We start from the raw sequence: 6,992 nt of genomic DNA on the forward strand, positions 1-6,992 counted from the left end.
TGAAGTTGACAGATAAAACTAACCATGATAATTTCTCTGAGGTATGACCAGTAATATAGGTTAAGTAATTTTTCTAAGTTCACACAATTGGCAAATGTCTGGACTCAGACATGATCCCAGCTGGCCTTACTCTACGATGTGTACCCGCAGCCACAATGCTAATGAGTTCACAACAATATAGTCTAAAATTACATTTGAACATATAAGAACGCATAAACGAAAATGTTACTTGAGGAATTTTTTTCGGTTATAAATATACATACATAATAAATATCATTGTACAGAGTCACAATATAAGATTTATTTCGCATATGAATCATGCTCAAAAAAGTCTCAAAACTACTGCTATTAAACCATAAGAACCCCGAACACATAAGTGGACAGGAATCTACTTTATCCCAGAAATGTCTGCTACTTATAATGGGCTTTGGGGAAAAGGCAATGCAACTTTAAAAGTGGATACATTGGGCCTGGGAAGTGAGGAGGGTAGAGAAAGGTTGGTAAAGGGTATAAACTTCCAGGTATAAAATGGATAAGGTCTGAGAATCTAACGTATCACATAATGACTATTTAGTTGCTAACACTGGATTGTATAATTGAAATTTGTTAAGACCATAGATATTCACATACATAAAAAAGGGTTAATATGTGAATTGATGGATATGTTAATTAACTCAGTGTGAGGGATCCTTTCACAATGTGTACGTGTATATCAAATCATCATGTTGTACTCTTTAAATGTCTTATAATTATATTTGTCAACTATACCTCAATAAAGCTGGAAAACAAAGTAGATGTATTTTCTGTGGTTCACTGGGGTTTGGAGTCAAAGAAAGCTGAGTTCACCTCCCAAAGCTATAGCCAAGAATGTGGAGATTCTTGACAAATCCTATGTTTCCCCACTGAAAATGGGGAATCAACAGATTTTCTTTGCACGATTACTATAAAGAGAATATGAGATCAGATTTAAATTGCTTAACATACCACTGGTGCTCAGCAAATATCCTGAGTGCCTTCTCTTTCCCCAACACCCTTGCAATTCATCATCTATGGACCTTGAACCCTGCTCAAAGAAATTCCTAAAGATCCCATGAGTTGCCTGTGTGACCCCCCAGCTGTTTGGCATACTTGTCATTTGCAACCATTTGGATAGGCTCTGATGACTGCGAAAACACAGACCATCTATTCTTTTAGGGAATAAGTAATGGGGCTACCATTCACAGTAGCCAGCAGCCAAGATCTACAAATATACACACCCAGGTCTTACTCAAGGAATAAAGCAATGAATAGGAAATGTCTTGGGCAAAAGTGAACTGGGCTTCTCTAGGTCTCTTCATACCAGTAATGTTTTAGAAGGTGAAACTGTTACGTCAGTTCACACGTTGGAAGGATTCCTGAAGATTCATTAGGCTTAGGGCTCTTTAACAATGGAAGACTGTAGAAACTTCCTCCTATGCTACAGGCTACAACCCCCTGAGAACTCTGGAACCTGTGTTTTCCAGTTCTGCAAGGACTCTTGCTCTGAAATGAAAAAAACAGATGCTCCTTGCAGCTGGTTTCACCTATTAGCTCTTTAATCTATCCTAGAAGAGAGCTCTGCTTCCGTAATAGCAATGTATTCCATCTGGGTAGTGTGCAAGATGCCGGCCTGACAGCATTAAATTGCAGGGGAAATACCAGATACTAATTCTCTTTTTTACTTCAGTGAATTTTCTCATCTCCTTGCCCCTGCTCCAAGCTCCTACCACTTGGCCTCACCCCACCTGCTTCCCCATCACCGCCTTTGTAGTTAAGACATGGATGAAGATGTGTTTCCAACTACGTAGTTGCAATCAATCCCCAGCTTTCTTTAAATATTGAAAGACTCTTTTTATGTTGTTTTCTTTAGCAACATTTGCTTTTATTTGACTCACTGTTCCAATAATTGGGAAATGGAATCTTTGCCAAGAAGGTGTAAGTGAATAGAACCTAACAGTTTCAATTCAGCTAGAGCTATAGGAAATGTATGGGGGTTACAACCCTTGTCAGAGTGAGACACTTGCTTTTATGAAGAGCATATATTTCAACAATTGCAACTAAATACAGTCGTCCTAACCCCTGTGCCCATAAACAATGACTATAAATGGTAACCTTTAAAAGAAAAAAAATAAAAGATTCTTCCATGTAGAGTTGACTAGGTTGAATTGCATTTTTGTACCGGTTTTTCAGATTTTGTGTGTGTGTGTGTAAAAAACTATATCTATCTATTTATCTACCTATCTATTTATCTATTTATCAACTATCTGTATCTATCTATATACACATAGACAGATATAAGATTTATAAAATAAGATATATCCATATCTATCTAACTATGTAGATATCTTATTTTTTTGAAAACTTTCTTCCTAGTTTACCATGACTAACCTTTAATCTTAACTCATTTCTTTTACTTCACATCTGCTTCCTGATGCCCAGGTTAAGAAAACAAATATTCACCTTTGAGCCATAGGCATCTACAGAAGCAAATACCAATTGAAACATGACCAAAAGTCAATTGAAGGAGAAACACAACAGATTGGAATTCCTTGTGGCCCCCCTCCTGGTTTCTTTCAGGCCCCGGGCAAGTGAGCATGTGCTAATTTGCATGGTTGACTAAATGGCATGCTCAGACCCCAAATTTGCATCTCTGCTTGGGTTCAAAAGTGGGTCCCTGAGCCAGTTTCCCTTAGCTCCTCTGTTATTTCCCACTCATAACTTAACCCCCTTTGGGAGCGCTGCTCACCAGGGTACATCTTAGTACAGAGAAGCAATAATTGGCTGGGCCCCATTCTTCCTCTAATGTGGGGCACAGCCAGCTGGTACTGATGTGATGTAGGGGAGAAGAAGGGATTGAGGGAAGAGAAGATCATTTCCAAAGCGATCATACACAGGATATGGAATGATTTGCCCCACTCTGCTCCCTTTCCAAGGAAAGAAACTCACTACAGTTCAAGGTCATCCAGCTTTTCCTTCTTCTTCCACTCCCCACCCCCAGTCCTGAATGGGGAAGAGAGGGGTTAAAAACAAGCTGAACAGCTTTACGTAAGCCATACATTTCTCTGTACCTCAATTTCCTTACCTCTGAAATGGGAATTAGACACTTGTTGGGTCTAATACAGTGAGTTGTCAGAAAAGCTTTAATGGTGTTTTCAGGTTATTTAAGGTTCAGGAGTGAAAAGCAAATTTCATCTTGGGTTCTGTGTGGAGAAATCTTCTGAAGCAGAATAGAGGGTCCTTAGGAAGAATGCTAGGATCCATACATAGTAGCTACCACAGGGTGTGTGTCTCCCTTAGTCCCTCTGACCTTGGCCATCATTCCATTGATGAGAAACCTAAAACCCAGGCAGCCGAAGCAACTTGTTACGTCAGGCTGTCAAAATGAAGTGTTCTGCACAGGTAAGGCTGCTATACATTTATGCAAGTAATGAGAGTTTTATTGGGGGTGCTATTTCAGTCTTTGCTTGGAAGAAAATTGAGCTAAGTAAATAACACTTTGGTGAGTGTATTAGTTGGGTTGCAAGTGTCAGAAACCTAACCCTAGCAAGCCATGGGCAAGAAGGTCATTTATCAACTTGTACAATCGCGACGCAGTTGAACAACCCAAGGGCAAGGGGAAAAAATCCAGCTGAGCCTCAGGAACCACCAGAATCAGGGTGTGAGTGCTGTCCATCTTCCCTCCAAGTCTCACGGTTCTCTTTGTGTATTTCAACTTTATTATGATGATGATAATTTTCACCACACATTACCTTTCTGGGGAAGTGGAAAAACAAGATTCACAGTTTCTGCTTTGGCCACAAGAGGGAGACTGTATCACCCTCCCTGTGTTGGGAGATTTAAAGTATCTCAGGAAAGTGCAGGGATTGGTCTAGATTGGGAAAGAGGGTGAGGCTAAATAAAAGCATGGCAGCTCCAGTCAGGAGCTCACGGATAGAGTGGGGAGCAAGCTGGTTCCAGGAGATGAGTTTCCTGGGCAGAAAACTAATGTGATGAGGTCGGTTAAAATGCATACCTAATCCCATAAAATACAGCCGTGGATCCAGTAGATGATGCAGAGTCCTCTCTTATGTCATAGGTTAAGAGAGATGACTGTGATGTGGGACCATCAGTCCCAACCTCCACACTGTGCTGAGATACATATTTTGCATATAATGTGTCTTCTCAATCCCAGCACAAGCTTCTTTTTCTGGTGCCCAACTGAAGAGTAGAGACAGTGCTGGAGAAAGGAGAGGCTTGCTTTGGACCCACCGTAGCGAAGATAGTCTCCGAGTCTCTCCCACGCTGCCTTCACCTTTTTCAAGAGTCATTTGACTTGACACGTCATCATTTGGTGCTCTGACTTGAATCTCCAAGTGACGTGGGCCACCGCTGGGGACCGTGCTGACCACAGCAAACCTTGCAAAGCTGGCTGCAAGTTCCAAGGGAGACCCCTGCACCTTCTCTTTTATTCCTGGGGGCCACTTGAAAGTGTGGTAGCTTCTCCTGGGACTGACCACCTTACAAGACACTTGTATTCTTCAGCACTCCCAGGAATGAAACACACCAACTAACCCAGCGCTAAATGGAAATATAAAAACCATCCAAGGCTCCTGGGTAGCTACAAGGGCAGTTGAGGTAACACAAACAGAAAGGCCCAGAGCACCTCTGAAGGCGGTTTTGATGTTCTAGCTAGGTGTTACTGAGATTAAAAATGCAAGGTAGTATCACAATTCCAAGAAAAGCATTTTGACCGCCTCTAAAGTGTAGCACTTTATAAATCATAAGTCATTGTTATGTTCCCAGAGAAAGGAGGCTTTCCAAATAAAATAAAATATCTCAGAACTTAATTGTATTTTTCTTCTAGTAAATAACCTTTTTTGTTGTTGTTGCCTACAGATATGGCTGAATGCAAATGAGGGTGATGTTTTCATATTCATTATAGATTTCAGGTTTAACTATAGCCTAGATTTAACCAGGCCAAGGACTATAGAAGGGGGATAGTATTTACTATAAATTTTTACCAAAGATCTTGTTTCCTTTTCTTCCTGAAGTGAAGCTGTGCACCCATAACATGGAAAGAAAACAAAACATTCTAGTTGCATGAGAAAGAGAAGGCTTTTCTACAAGGAGAGGAAAAGAAACAGTACGTTGTACAAAGATTGCTCATTGAGAAGTTAACATTTAGATGGCACCCTGCTTGTACCAGACAAGATATTTACAGGATATTTAAAGAATTCTCTCTGCTAGATTTTTTTTTTAATTTTTTTTTAACGTTTTTATTTATTTTTGAGACAGAGAGAGACAGAGCATGAACGGGGGAGGGGCAGAGAGAGAGGGAGACACAGAATCGGAAGCAGGCTCCAGGCTCTGAACCATCAGCCCAGAGCCCGACACGGGGCTCGAACTCACGGACCGCGAGATAGTGACCTGAGCTGAAGTCGGACGCTTAACCGACTGCGCCACCCAGGCGCCCCTCTGCTAGATTTTATATACACATTAGGGATGTGAAAACTGAGTTTGCATGACATTATTTAACGTTCAAGGTCATGCAGACAAGAACCAGAGCGGCCTGGATCTGTCTGACTGTTCATACCTTCGCATTCCTCAGTGTATGTCCTCTAACCTCTATTTTGTTTTGGTAATGCTGATTCAGGAATGAATGAAATATGTTCAGCCCTACTGGATCCTATCATGTCTTCAAGCTTCCAAGAGAGATTATTATAGTTGGGATTTAAAAAAAAATCCCCTTTCAAGTTCACATATTTATGAATGTGTCAATGAACACTTTAAGAATGTATCTATCAATATCAAATGTGGTTTTTAGCAGAAACCTTGAAAAAATTGCAGAATTATCCTCTGAAATATTGCCGCTATTATTTTTTAAAATTGCAAGAAAATGTTCTGCCATTTCAGACCATTTATCTCTGTTAACAAGACACTTTTTTAGTTGGATAGATAATGTACACCCATCTGGTCTGCCGTTTCTTCATTTACTGTGGTAATAATAACTAAAGGCATTTCTCCATTGCTTTGGCAATGCCCAGGCCAATCTTTCCCCTTTCCTGCTGTTGATGTGGGATGCAGAAAACAAAACCAAAAATGTGACCTGGTTATACTACACAGACGTGCCATTTAGGATGTCATTTCAGTGTTTATGAGGGAACAGTGTCTAAGTGTTAATGAAAGCAGAAGCTTATTGAAAACATCCCTCGCTACTCGGGAAAGACACGGGCAAATGTCCGAAAATATTTCTGTGCTCTTAGCAGACACTACCCCATTCTTACAGCTTCTCTTTCACAGAGCTCTCCGGTACGAGGTCTACACCTTTGCAGAAAAATGTGTGTCATTCAGATTTTTTGCCTGAGTTGGGCAGTCACATAAGAGAATTACAAAGAGCTGGACCCACCCTGCACTTGGCTTTAGCGCTGTTTACAACACAACGAGAAGTGAAGCGTTGAGAGACAATTTTCTGAATAATTCAAGGTAAAGAAAAAGAATTTGCTTTACTTTCTTTGATGCTCAGTGGAGACTGTTTTCAGCATCCACGTAGCTGCCTCACTTCCCTATTTTCTCTTCTGTATTCTCAGAGTTGCACGTTGGCATACATTTTGTCTGGGAATTCTAGAAGGGATTTTAAAAAAAAAAGAAATTAAAGGGTAAGAAAGCATACCTTTTGATCCTGAAACCGCAAGCTACAATTTCCCCCTTCCTCTTTTGTTTTCCTCTTCTTCTTGTGCTTGCTCTCCATCCCATAGACTTCTCTTCTCCTCATTATTCCCAAAGCCACCCTGACCCTCTGTTAATTGGTTTCATTGAATGTAGCCTATCAAAATACAGTGGCGTTCAGAGAAAATTATGTTTGGTCTCAGTTTGACTGAATTGTTTTCTCCTTAGCGAGTTGCCTTTGCTTTGCGGCAATACAGCTAAGCAGTGCAGTTATTCCAGGCCTTTCTTGGCAGGTAAACAGACCTACCTTCTTCCACTCGTTGGCTCCT

At 40.7% G+C, this 6,992-nt stretch overlaps 1 long non-coding RNA gene across 1 annotated transcript; it reads left to right on the top strand.

The window, feature by feature from the left end:
* The first annotated feature begins 5,460 nt into the window (after nucleotides 1-5,460).
* On the top strand, nucleotides 5,461-6,630 carry LOC123583585. The gene is made up of 2 exons (XR_006704967.1): nucleotides 5,461-6,480; nucleotides 6,585-6,630. It is a non-coding gene; the product is annotated as an uncharacterized LOC123583585 (long non-coding RNA).
* The last annotated feature ends 362 nt before the right edge of the window (nucleotides 6,631-6,992 follow it).

The sequence above is a fragment of the Leopardus geoffroyi genome, chromosome B1 (assembly GCF_018350155.1).
Source record: "Leopardus geoffroyi isolate Oge1 chromosome B1, O.geoffroyi_Oge1_pat1.0, whole genome shotgun sequence".
Taxonomy (NCBI): domain Eukaryota; kingdom Metazoa; phylum Chordata; class Mammalia; order Carnivora; family Felidae; genus Leopardus; species Leopardus geoffroyi.